Consider the following 14,762-nt stretch of genomic DNA (forward strand, 5'->3'; position numbering starts at 1 on the left):
TTAAATTTGACGTAGAAGAACCAAATTCGGTGGGCTCATGTACCTCCCGACGACCTACGAAAAAGCCTCTTGGAGCAATTAGCTCCGCCCAACCGGAAGTCCGCCATTTTGATTTTACCTTGGCGTAAGGGGCGAACGGAAGGCCTCGTACTTTCGCGAACTCCTCCTAGGCGGTTCATGGGATCCGCCTCAAACTTGGGCAACGCGTAGAGGAGGCCTTCCAGATCAAACGATATCAAAAGATTTTGTCTAAATCGAAAGGCGTGGCCGCGGTGAAGCGTGATTCGCCATGAACAGGAAGTTGCTCCAAATCAAAGGTACATGGTCTAATCTGATCCAAACTTCTCAGGCATGATAACAGTCCCGCCCTGAAAACATCTTCATGTCAATATTGGACATAAGTCATAGCGCCACCTAATGGTGATAGGAAGTTTGAAATTCTTCTTTTATGTCCTCTGCCTCGCAGGTTCACTGGAGCAACCTCAAATTTGGTCAGCTTAGTTGTGAGACATGGCTGATATGATACTTTGAAAATTTTGACCATGTGTCAAACGCTGTTGCCATGGTGACGCCCTGTTCGCCATCAAATACGTTACATATTTGAGGCACTTATGATAATTTGTTTGTCACGAAACTTGGCAGACATGTTCAGAGTGGCAAGACAATATGTCCGATATGTGTCTTTTGTCCAATTGTGTCAAAATGGCTCCATAGCGCCCCCTACAAAACTTAAAAGTCAATTATCGCACCTTTAAATTTGACGTAGAAGAACTAAATTCGGTCGGCTCATGTACCTCTCGACGACCTACCAAAAAGCCTCTTGGAGCAATTAGCTCCGCCCAACCGGAAGTCAGCCATTTCGGATTTTACCTTGGTGTAAGCAGTGAACGGAAGGTGACGTACTTTGACGAACTCCTCCTAGGCGGTTATTCGGATCCGCCTCAAACTTTAGCAACGCGTAGAGGAGGCCTTCCGCATCAAACGATATCAAAAGATTTACTCCACATCGAAAGGCGTGGCCGCGGTGAGGCGTGATTCACCATGAACAGGAAGTTGCTCCAAATCAAAGCTACATGGTCTAATCTGATCCAAACTTCTCAGGCGTGATAACAGTCCCACCCTAAACACATCTACATGTCAATATTGGACATAAGTCATAGCGCCACCTAATGGTGATAGGAAGTTTGAAATTCTTCTTTTACGTCCTCTGCCTCGCAGGTTCACTGGAGAAACCTCAAATTTGGTCAGCTTAGTTGTGAGACATGGCTGATATTGTACTGTGAAATTTTTGACCATATGTCAAACGCTGTTGCCATGGTGACGCCCTGTTCGCCATCAAATACGTTACATATTTGAGGCACTCATGATGCTTTGTTTCTCATGAAACTTGGCAGACATGTTCAGAGTGGCAAGACAATATGTCTGATATGTGTCTTTTGTCCAATTGTGTCAAAATGGCTCCATAGCGCCCCCTACAACATTTCAAAGTCAATTCTAACGCCTTTAAATTTGACTTAGAAGAACCAAATTCGGTCGGCTCATGTACCTCCCAACGACCTACCAAAAAGCCTCTTGGAGCAATTAGCTCCGCCCAACCGGAAGTCAGCCATTTTGGATTTTACCTTGGGGTAAGCAGTGAACGAAAGGCGACGCACTTTGACGAACTCCTCCTAGGCGGTTATTCGGATCTGCCTCAAACTTTAGCAACGCGTAGAGGAGGCATCCCTGATCAAACGATATCAAAAGATTTAGTCTACATGGAAAGGCGTGGCCGTGGTGAAGCGTGATTCGCCATGAACAGGAAGTTGCTCCAAATCAAAGGTACATGGTCTGATCTGATCCAAACTTCTCAGGCATGATAACAGTCCCACCCTCAACACATCTACAATATCATAATTGAACACAAGTCATAGCGCCACCTAATGGTAACAGGTCATTAGAAATTTGAATTTTTACTTCCTCTGCCTGGCATGTTCACTGGAGAAACCTCAAATTTGGTCGGCTTAGTTGTGAGACAAGGCCGATATTGTACTGTGAAAGTTTTGACCGTGTGTCAACCGGAGGTCGACCTTTTTGATTTTTAGACCTGAAGTCTGTCGGTGCCACGAACTGAACCCGCAGGGAAACGGAATTTTCAAAGTGAGGACACGGGTAAGGGAATTTTCCACTTCGTGGCTGAGAATGAATGGGCATTTTCCTGCCATTGGTCAAAGGTCGTCACAATGGACTTGCGTCCCTGTTAGGGTGTCATATGGCTGTGACTAAGATCACGAATTGGACGCAAAGTGTGCCGAAGCCACTACGCCTGTCGGTGGCGCTATCACTCCTTTCTGGGCTGGGGGGGGGGGGCCCCGGGTATTGCCGTTGGACACAGGGGCCCCTACCACTTCCCTAACTCGTACACCTGTCCAACTGATGGACCTTTTTGTCCACTTCATTCACTTTGTAAATTTTTGGGTGTCCGCTTCGTGGTACATTTGTCGACATCGCAGAACTTGTCATGGAAGTACAGTACGGTACAGTAAATATGTCCAATCGGAGGAATATTTGTCCACTCTGGGTAAATGGCCCCCTTTTGCCCAAAACTCGCTTGCCGACTCTGGGGCGGGGTACCAGGGGCCCCCGGGGCCCCCGGGGGCCAAAAGTCCAATTAGCCCAGAACTTACTTGCCGACATCGGGGGGGAGAGGCCTGAGGGGGGCCCGGGAGTACCAGGGGCCCCCGGGGGCCAAAAGTCCAATTAGCCCAGAACTCACTTGCCGACATCGGGGGGGAGAGGCCTGAGGGGGGCCCGGGAGTACCAGGGGCCCCCGGGGGCCAAAAGTCCAATTAGCCCAGAACTCACTTGCCGACATCGGGGGGAGAGGCCTGAGGGGGGCCCGGGAGTACCAGGGGCCCCCGGGGGCCAAAAGTCCAATTAGCCCAGAACTCACTTGCCGACACCGGGGGCTTGGGCACAAGGGGCCCCCGGGGGCATGTTCCCCACTGAGGAGGACTGTGCTGGCCGGGTGGAAAAGACCACCTTGCCTTTGTCCAGTTGGAATACCCTGACCTCAGCTCTAAGGTATTTTGAAGTGTACGTACACTTCGCCGCCTATTTTTAGGACACCCGGGGAGCCGGGCAAGGGGGGGTTGGGGACGTCCACTCAGCGACATGGGCCGTTTCTTGCCACTGGACGGTTTCCGGAGCCCGCTTCCCTAGGGTGGGGAAGAGAAATCGTCGCGTCCCGACCGGCCGTCGCGAGACCCGGCGGACGCGTGGAGAGCGGCTGCCGGCGCGTCCCCGACGGCAAGAGTGCGAGGGCCCGATCATCGCTGCTCGCAGCTTTAATTATTATTATTCTTGTTCAGCATCGTTCACTCATTTTACACCCTGTTCCCATATGCGAAAACGGACGAAAATTGGCACACACGTCAGAAACTGCTCCCGCTACTCAGGCCCAGAGGCCCGGCACTGGGTGTGGCCCAGGGGCTCCACAGCGCCCCCTGGAAAAATCATCAGGTATAGGGAAAAAAATTTCGGCATATCCTACATAAATGAAATTTGGGAGGCAGATACATCTTGTCGGGACTGACAAAAAACCTCTTGGCAAAATTTCCTATGACCAACAGGAAGTCGGCCATTTTGTGTCAAAATCCATATTTCACGTGCCATAATTTAATGAACTACTCCTACAAATTTCACATGAGCAACTTCAAATTTGTCGTGTGTCATCTAAAGACCCATGGGATTAAACGATATTAAAAGCTTGAGTGTACGTCAGAGGCCCATGCTGTGACGGCGTGGCGAAAATTTGGCGAATTTTGATCCCTCGCCATGAAAACGGAAGTCGCTCGTAATCGAAGGTACAAGCTCCGATCGGACCCAAACTTCTCAGGCATGATAACAATCTTGCCCTGAACAGATTGCCATGTCAATATTGGACATAGGTCATAGCGCCACCTACTGGCAACAGGAAGTATAATGTTTTTACACTTTTACGTCCTCTGTCTTATGGGTTGACCACATCAACGTCAAATTTGGTCAGCTAAGTTGTAAGAAGTTGCTGACGTGGTGCTATGAAATTTGTGACCATGTGTCAAACGCTGTTGCCATGGTGACGCCTTGTTCGCCATAAAATACGAATACATATTTGAGGCACTTATGATGCTTTGTGTCTCACGAAACTTGGCACACATGTTCAGAGTGGTACGTGGATATGTCCGATATGTGTCTTTTGTCCAATTGTGTCAAAATGGCTCCATAGCGCCCCCTACGACACTTAAAAGTCAATTATCCCACCTTTAAATTTGACGTAGAAGAACCAAATTCGGTGGGCTCATGTACCTCCCGAAGACCTACCAAAAAGCCTCTTGGAGCAATTAGCTCCGCCCAACCGGAAGTCCGCCATTTTGATTTTACCTTGGCGTAAGGGGCGAACGGAAGGCGTCGTACTTTCGCGAACTCCTCCTAGGCGGTTCATCGGATCCACCTCAGACTTGGGCAACGCGTAGAGGAGGCCTTCCAGATCAAACGATATCAAAAGATTTTGTCTAAATTGAAAGGCGTGGCCGCGGTGAAGTGTGATTCGCCATGAACAGGAAGTTGCTCCAAATCAAAGGTACATGGTCTAATCTGATCCAAACTTCTCAGGCATGATAACAGTCCCGCCCTGAACACATCTTCATGTCAATATTGGACATAAGTCATAGCGCCACCTAATGGTGATAGGAAGTTTAAAATTGTACTTTTACGTCCTCTGCCTCGCAGGTTCAATGGAGCAACCTCAAATTTGGTCAGCTTAGTTGTGAGACATGGCTGATATGATACTGTGAAAATTTTGACCATGTGTCAAATGCTGTTGCCATGGTGACGCCCTGTTCGCCATCAAATACGTTACATATTTGAGGCACTTATGATGCTTTGTATGTCACCAAACTTGGCAGACATGTTCAGAGTGGCAAGTCGATATGTCCGATATGTGTCTTTTGTCCAATTGTGTCAAAATGGCTCCATAGCGCCCCCTACAACATTTCAAAGTCATGGCCCCCGCCTTTAAATTTGACGTAGATGAACGAAATTCGGTCGGCTAATGTATCTTCCTCCGACCTACAAAAAAGCCTCTTGGAGCCATTAGCTCCGCCCAACCGGAAGTCAGCCATTTTAGATTTTATATGACTTAACATGGAAAATCAAAGGTGTCGTACTTTTACCACCTCCTCCTTGGCCGTTAATCGAAACCACCTCAAACTTAGGCGAAGCGTAGATGAGATCTTCCCGATCAAACGACCTATAGGGTTTTATAGTCTACGACGAAAGGTGCGGGCGCAGCGGAGCGCGATTCGCCATGAAACGTGAGCTTTTTTTTCACTGTGTCGGGGATGCTTCTACAGGCACGAAACACAGCACACATATTACAAACATGGACAGGTTCGATCGGACATGAGTTTTGAGTTCGGCCGTTGCAAAGCAGCTCCTTAGCGCTCCTTACAATACAAAAAACCAAGCCACCCGCGCGTACGAAATATCACCAGCGAACGTATCTACAGGCCGAAGTCTGTCGGTGCCACGAACTGAACCCGCCGGGAAGACAGCATTTTCAAAGTGAGGACACGGGGAAGAGAAATCCGCGCGTCCCGACCGGCTGTCGCGAGACTCGGCGGACGCGTCGAGAGCGGCGACCCGCTCGTCCCCGACGGCGAGAGTGCGAGGGCCCGATCATCGCTGCTCGCAGCTTTAATTATTAGGGCCCGAGCACCGAGGTGCGCGGACCTGGGGCATTGCATGCACCAGGGCCGCATGCACCAGAGGTGCAAGGCCCTATTGTTTCCGTAAGGATTATTATTATTATTATTCTTGTTCAGCATCGTTCACTCATTTTACACCCTGTTCCCATATGCGAAAACGAACGAAAATTGGCACGAACGTCAGAAACTGCTCCCGCTACTCAGGCCCAGAGGCCCGGCACTGGGTGTGGCCCAGGGGCTCCACAGCGCCCCCTGGAAAAATCATCAGGTATAGGGAAAAAAATTTCGGCATATCCTACATAAATGAAATTTGGGAGGCAGATACATCTTGTCGAGACTGACAAAAAACCTCTTGGCAAAATTTCCTATGACCAACAGGAAGTCGGCCATTTTGTGTCAAAATCCATATTTCACGTGCCATAATTTAATGAACTACTCCTACAAATTTCACATGAGCAACTTCAAATTTGTCGTGTGTCATCTAAAGACCCATGGGATGAAACGATATTAAAAGCTTGAGTGTACGTCAGAGCCCCCCGCTGTGACGGCGTGGCGAAAATGTGGCGAATTTCGATCCCTCGCCATGAAAACGGAAGTCGCTCGTAATCGAAGGTACATGGTCCGAACGGACCCAAACTTCTCAGGCATGATAACAATCTTGCCCTGAACAGATTGCCATGTCAATATTGGACATAGGTCATAGCGCCACCTACTGGCAACAGGAAGTATAATGTTTTTACACTTTTACGTCCTCTGTCTTATAGGTTGACCACATCAACGTCAAATTTGGTCAGCTAAGTTGTAAGAAGTTGCTGACGTGGTATTATGAAATTTGTGACCATGTGTCAAACGCTGTTGCCATGGTGACGCCTTGTTCGCCATAAAATACGAATACATATTTGAGGCACTTATGATGATTTGCATCCCACAAAACTTGGCACACATGTTCAGAGTGGCAAATTGTGATGTCCGATATGTGTGTTTTGTCCAATTGTGTCAAAATGGCTCCATAGCGCCCCCTACAAAACTTAAAAGTCAATTATCCCACCTTTAAATTTGACGTAGAAGAACCAAATTCGGTGGGCTCATGTACCTCCCGACGACCTGCGAAAAAGCCTCTTGGAGCAATTAGCTCCGCCCAACCGGAAGTCCGCCATTTTGATTTTACCTTGGCGTAAGGGGCGAACGGAAGGCGTCGTACTTTCGCGAACTCCTCCTAGACGGTTCATCGTATCCGCCTCAAACTTGGGCAACGCGTAGAGGAGGCCTTCTGGATCAAACGATATCAAAAGATTTAGTCCACATCGAAGGGAGTGGCCGCGGTGAAGTGTGATTCGCCATGAACAGGAAGTTGCTCCAAATCAAAGGTACATGGTCTAATCTGATCCAAACTTCTCAGGCATGATAACAGTTCCGCCCTAAACACATCTACATGTCAATATTAGACATAAGTCATAGCGCCACCTAATGGTGATAGGAAGTTTGAAATTTTACTTTTACGTCCTCTGGCTCGCAGGTTCACTGGAGCAACCTCAAATTTGGTCAGCTTAGTTGTTAGACATGGCTGATATTGTACTGTGAAATTTTTGACCATGTGTCAAACGCTGTTGCCATGGTGACGCCCTGTTCGCCATCAGATACGGACACATGTTTGAGGCACTTGGGATGATTTGTATGTCACCAAACTTGGCAGACATGTTCAGAGTGGCAAGTCGATATGTCCGATATGTGTCTTTTGTCCAATTGTGTCAAAATGGCTCCATAGCGCCCCCTACAACATTTCAAAGTCATGGCCCCCGCCTTTAAATTTGACGTAGATGAACGAAATTCGGTCGGCTAATGTATCTTCCTCCGACCTACAAAAAAGCCTCTTGGAGCCATTAGCTCCGCCCAACCGGAAGTCAGCCATTTTAGATTTTATATGACTAAACATGGAAAATCAAAGGTGTCGTACTTTTACCACCTTCTCCTTGGCCGTTAATCGAAACCACCTCAAACTTGGGCGAAGCGAAGATGAGATCTTCCCGATCGAACGACCTATAGGGTTTTATAGTCTACGACGAAAGGTGCGGGCGCAGCGGAGCGCGATTCGCCACGAAACGTGAGGTGTTTTTTCACTGTGTCGGGGATGCTTCTACAGGCACGAAACACAGCACACATATTACAAACATGGACAGGTTCGATCGGACATGAGTTTTGAGTTCGGCCGTTGCAAAACAGCTCCTTAGCGCTCCTTACAATACAAAAAAACCAAGCCACCCGCGCGTACGAAATATCACCGGCGAACGTATCTACAGGCCGAAGTCTGTCAGTGCCACGAACTGAACCCACCAGGAAGACAGCATTTTCAAAGTGAGGACGCGGGGAAGAGAAATCCGCGCGTCCCGACCGGCCGTCGCGAGACTCGGCGGACGCGTCGAGAGCGGCGACCCGCTCGTCCCCGACGGCGAGAGTGCGAGGGCCCGATCATCGCTGCTCGCAGCTTTAATTAGGGCCCGAGCACGAGGTGCGCGGACCTGGGGCATTGCATGCACCAGGGCCGCATGCACCGAGGTGCAAGGCCCTATTGTTTCCGTAAGGATTATTATTAGGGCCCGAGCACGAGGTGCGCGGACCTGGGGCATTGCATGCACCAGGGCCGCATGCACCGAGGTGCAAGGCCCTATTGTTTCCGTAAGGATTATTATTAGGGCCCGAGCACGAGGTGCGCGGACCTGGGGCATTGCATGCACCAGGGCCGCATGCACCGAGGTGCAAGGCCCTATTGTTTCCGTAAGGATTATTATTATTATTATTATTATTATTCTTGTTCAGACGCGGTCGCTCATTTTGCACCCTGTTCCCATATGCGAAAACGAAGGAAAATTGGCACACACGTTAAGAACTGCTCCCGCTACTCAGGCCCAGAGGCCCGGCACTGGGTGTGGCCCAGGGGCTCCACAGCGCCCCCTGGAAAAATCATCAGGTATAGGGAAAAAAATTTCGGCATATCCTACATAAATGAAATTTGGGAGGCAGATACATCTTGTCGGGACTGACAAAAAACCTCTTGGCAAAATTTCCTATGACCAACAGGAAGTCGGCCATTTTGTGTCAAAATCCATATTTCACGTGCCATATTTTAATGAACTACTCCTACAAATTTCACATGAGCAACTTCAAATTTGTTGTGTGTCATCTAAAGACCCATGGGATGAAACGATATCAAAAGTTTGAGTGTACGTCAGAGCCCCCCGCTGTGACGGCGTGGCGAAAATGTGGCGAATTTCGATCCCTCGCCATGAAAACGGAAGTCGCTCGTAATAGAAGGAACATGCTCCGAACGGACCCAAACTTCTCAGGCATGATAACAATCTTGCCCTGAACAGATTGCCATGTCAATATTGGACATAGGTCATAGCGCCACCTACTGGCAACAGGAAGTAACATGTGTGTACACTTTTACGCCCTCTGTCTTATAGGTTGACCACATCATCATCAAATTTGGTCAGCTAAGTTGTAAGAAGTTGCTAACGTGGTACTATGAAATTGGTGACCACATGTCAAACGCTGTCGCCATGGTGACGCCTTGTTCGCCATAAAATACGAATACAAATTTGAGGCACTTATGATGCTTTGTGTCTCACGAAACTTGGCAGACATGTTCAGAGTGGTAAGTGGATATGTCCGATATGTGTCTTTTGTCCAATTGTGTCAAAATGGCTCCATAGCGCCCCCTACAACACTTAAAAGTCAATTATCCCACCTTTAAATTTGACGTAGAAGAACCAAATTCGGTGGGCTCATGTACCTCCCGACGAACTACCAAAAAGCCTCTTGGAGCAATTAGCTCCGCCCAACCGGAAGTCAGCCATTTTGATTTTACCTTGGCGTAAGGGGCGAACGGAAGGCGTCGTACTTTCGCGAACTCCTCCTAGGCGATTCATCATATCCGTCTCAAACTTGGGTGACGCGTAGAGGAGGCCTTCCGGATCAAACGATATCAAAAGATTTAGTCCACATCGAAAGGCGTGGCCGCAGTGAAGCGTGATTCGCCATGAACAGGAAGTTGTTCCAAATCAAAGGTACATGGTCTAATCTGATCCAAACTTCTCAGGCATGATAACAGTGCCACCCTAAACACATCTACATGTCAATATTGGACATAAGTCATAGCGCCACCTAATGGTGATAGGAAGTTTAAAATTCTTCTTTTACGTCCTGTGCCTCGCAGGTTCAATGGAGAAACCTCAAATTTGGTCAGCGTAGTTGTGAGACGTGGCTGATATTGTACTGTGAAATTTTTGACCATGTGTCAAACGCTGTTGCCATGGTGACGCCCTGTTCGCCATCAAATATCGATACATGTTTGAGGCACTTATGATAATTTTTTTCTCACGAAACATGGCAGACATGTTCAGAGTGGCAAGTCGATATGTCCGATATGTGTCTTTTGTCAAATTATGTCAAAATGGCTCCATAGCGCCCCCTACAACATTTCAAAGTCATGGCCCCCGCCTTTAAATTTGACGTAGATGAACGTAATTCGGTCGGCTAATGTATCTTCCTCCGACCTACAAAAAAGCCTCTTGGAGCCATTAGCTCCGCCCAACCGGAAGTCAGCCATTTTGGATTTTACCTTGGCGTAAGCAGTGAACGGAAGGTGACGCACATAGATGAACTCCTCTTAGGCGGTTATTCGGATCTGCCTCAAACTTTAGCAACGCGTAGAGGAGGCGTCCCTGATCAAACGATATCAAAAGATTTAGTCTACATCAAAAGGCGTGGCCGTGGTGAAGCGTGATTCGCAATGCACAGGAAGTTGCTCCAAATCAAAGGTACATGGTCTTATCTGATCCAAACTTCTCAGGCATGATAACAGTCCCACCCTCAACACATCTAAAATGTCATAATCTAACACAAGTCATAGCGCCACCTAATGGTAACAGGTCGTTAGAAATTTGACTTTTACTTCCTCTGCCTGGCAGGTTCACTGGAGAAAATTCAAATTTGGTCGACTTAGTTGTGAGACAAGGCTGATATTGTACTGTGAATGTTTTGACCGTGTGTCAACCGTGAGTCGACCTTTTTGATGTTTCGACCTGTAGTCTGTCGGTGCCACGAACTGAACCTGCCGGGAAGACAGCATTTTCAAAATGAGGACGCGGGGAAGAGAAATCGGCGCGTCCCGACCGCTTGTCGCGAGACTCGGCGGACGCGTCGAGAGCGGCTGCCGGCGCGTCCCCGACGGCGAGAATGCGAGGGCCCGATCATCGCTGCTCGCAGCTTTAATTATTATTATTATTATTATTATTATTCTTATTTTTCAGCATCGTTCGCTCACTTTTCAGGCACTTCCCATATGCGAAAACGAAGGAAATTTGGCACACACGTCAGAAATTGCTCCCGCTACTCAGACCCAGAGGCCTGGCACTGGGTGTGGCCATGGGGCTCCATAGCGCCCCCTTATGTAAGGGAGTCTTTTCGGGTGCAAATAGTGACAGCTCTGAATCGAAGGTGCTTGGTCTGATCTGTACGAAACTTTTTGGGTATGATAAGACGACCGCCCTCAACACATCTCCATCTTAATATTGGCCATAAGTCATAGCGCCACCTACTGGCAATTTAACGTGACAAATCCTACTTTTATTTCCTCTGCCTCGCAGATTCACCCGATCAACCTCAAACTTGCTCAGTACACTTATACATATTTGACAATGTCATATAAAAAAATCGGTGACGTTTCGTCGGAAGCCGTCCGCGCGGCTATTGAAAAACTACGAGCTAACGGCTAACAAAATTGGAATCATCATAACTCAACCATATTTGGACAAATCTTTACCAGATTCCTCATGAATGATAACTGTCCCACCCTGAACAGATTCCCATGTCAATATTGGACATAAGTCATAGCGCCACCTACTGGTAACAGGAAGTATGAAATTCTTCTTTTACATCCTGTGCCTTTCAGGATCATTGGATCCACTTCATATTTGGTCAGCTTAGTTGTGACACATGGCTGATGTTATACTGTGAAAATTTTTGAAACGACTCAAACGCTGTTGCCATGGTGACGCGTTGTTCGCCATAAAATCCGTTACATATTTGAGGCACTTATGATGCTTTGTTTCTCACGAAACTTGGCAGACATGTTCAGAGTGGCAAGGCGATATGTCCGATATGTGTCTTTTGTCCAATTGTGTCAAAATGGCTCCATAGCGCCCCCTACAACATTTAAAAGTCAATTTTAACACCTTTAAATTTGACGTAGAAGAACCAAATTCGGTGGGCTCATGTACCTCCCGACGACCTACCAAAAAGCCTCTTGGAGCAATTAGCTCCGCCCAACCGGAAGTCAGCCATTTTGGATTTTACCTTGGCGTAGGTGGCGAACGGAAGGTGACGTACTTTGACGAACTCCTCCTAGGCGGTTATTCGGATCCGCCTCAAACTTTAGCAACGCGTAGAGGAGGCCTTCCGGATCAAACGATATCAAAAGATTTTGTCTAAATCGAAAGGCGTGGCCGCGGTGAAGCGTGATTCGCCATGAACAGGATGTTGCTCCAAATCAAAGGTACATCGTCTAATCTGATCCAAACTTCTCAGGCATGATAACAGTCCCACCCTCAACACATCTACATGTCAATATTGGACATAAGTCATAGCGCCACCTAATGGTGATAGGAAGTTTGAAATTCTTCTTTTAGGTCCTCTGCCTGGCAGGTTCAATGGAGAAACCTCAAATTTGGTCAGCGTAGTTGTGAGACGTGGCTGATATTGTACTGTGAAATTTTTGACCATGTGTCAAACGCTGTTGCCATGGTGACGCCCTGTTCGCCATCAAATACCGATACATGTTTGAGGCACTTATGATGCTTTGTTTCTCACGAAACATGGCAGACATGTTCAGAGTGGCAAGTCGATATGTCCGATATGTGTCTTTTGTCCAATTGTGTCAAAATGGCTCCATAGCGCCCCCTACAACATTTAAAATTCAATTGTCCCACCTTTAAATTTGACGTAGAAGAACTAAATTCGGTCGGCTCATGTACCTCTCGACGACCTACCAAAAAGCCTCTTGGAGCAATTAGCTCCGCCCAACCGGAAGTCAGCCATTTCGGATTTTACCTTGGTGTAAGCAGTGGACGGAAGGTGACGTACTTTGACGAACTCCTCCTAGGCGGTTGTTCGGATCCGCCTCAAACTTTAGCAACGCGTAGAGGAGGCCTTCCGCATCAAACGATATCAAAAGATTTACTCCACATCGAAAGGCGTGGCCGCGGTGAGGCGTGATTCACCATGAACAGGAAGTTGCTCAAAATCAAAGCTACATGGTCTAATCTGATCCAAACTTCTCAGGCGTGATAACAGTCCCACCCTAAACACATCTATATGTCAATATTGGACATAAGTCATAGCGCCACCTAATGGTGATAGGAAGTTTGAAATTCTTCTTTTACGTCCTCTGCCTCGCAGGTTCACTGGAGAAACCTCAAATTTGGTCAGCTTAGTTGTGAGACATGGCTGATATTGTACTGTGAAATTTTTGACCATATGTCAAACGCTGTTGCCATGGTGACGCCCTGTTCGCCATCAAATACGTTACATATTTGAGGCACTTATGATGCTTTGTTTCTCATGAAACTTGGCAGACATGTTCAGAGTGGCAAGACAATATGTCTGATATGTGTCTTTTGTCCAATTGTGTCAAAATGGCTCCATAGCGCCCCCTACAACATTTCAAAGTCAATTCTAACGCCTTTAAATTTGACTTAGAAGAACCAAATTCGGTCGGCTCATGTACCTCCCGACGACCTACCAAAAAGCCTCTTGGAGCAATTAGCTCCGCCCAACCGGAAGTCAGCCATTTTGGATTTTACCTTGGGGTAAGCAGTGAACGAAAGGCGACGCACATTGACGAACTCCTCCTACGGGACACGGGTATGGGAATTTTCCACTTCGTGGCTGAGAATGAATGGGCATTTTCCTGCCATTGGTCAAAGGTCGTCACAATGGACTTGCGTCCCTGTTAGGGTGTCATATGGCTGTGACTAAGATCACGAATTGGACGCAAAGTGTGCTGAAGCCACTGCGCCTGTCGGTGGCGCTATCACTCCTTTCTGGGCTGGGGGGGGGGGCCCCGGGTATTGCCGTTGGACACAGGGGCCCCTACCACTTCCCTAACTCGTACACCTGTCCAACTGATGGACCTTTTTGTCCACTTCATTCACTTTGTAAATTTTTGGGTGTCCGCTTCGTGGTACATTTGTCGACATTGCAGAACTTGTCATGGTAGTACAGTACGGTACAGTAAATATGTCCAATCGGAGGAATATTTGTCCACTCTGGGTAAATGGCCCCCTTTTGCCCAAAACTCGCTTGCCGACTCTGGGGCGGGGTACCAGGGGCCCCCGGGGCCCCCGGGGGCCAAAAGTCCAATTAGCCCAGAACTCACTTGCCGACATCGGGGGGGAGAGGCCTGAGGGGGGCCCGGGAGTACCAGGGGCCCCCGGGGGCCAAAAGTCCAATTAGCCCAGAACTCACTTGCCGACATCGGGGGGAGAGGCCTGAGGGGGGCCCGGGAGTACCAGGGGCCCCCGGGGGCCAAAAGTCCAATTAGCCCAGGACTCACTTGCCGACATTGGGGGGAGAGGCCTGAGGGGGGCCCGGGAGTACCAGGGGCCCCCGGGGGCCAAAAGTCCAATTATCCCAGAACTCACTTGCCGACACCGGGGGCTTTGGCACAAGGGGCCCCCGGGGGCCCCCGGGGTAGGTTGCACTTCCACCGAGTGGACATGTTCCCCCCACTGAGGAGGACTGTGCTGGCCGGGTGGAAGAGACCACCTTGCCTTTGTCCAGTTGGAATACCCTGACCTCAGCTCTAAGGTATTTTGAAGTGTACGTACACTTCGCCGCCTATTTTTAGGACCCCCGGGGAGCCGGGCAAGGGGGGGTTGGGGACGTCCACTCCGCGACATGGGCCGCTTCTTGCCACTGGACGGTTTCCGGAGCCCACTTCCCTAGGGTGGGGAAGAGAAATCGTCGCGTCCCGACCGG

This window comes from Scophthalmus maximus, chromosome 16 (assembly GCF_022379125.1).
Source record: "Scophthalmus maximus strain ysfricsl-2021 chromosome 16, ASM2237912v1, whole genome shotgun sequence".
Taxonomy (NCBI): domain Eukaryota; kingdom Metazoa; phylum Chordata; class Actinopteri; order Pleuronectiformes; family Scophthalmidae; genus Scophthalmus; species Scophthalmus maximus.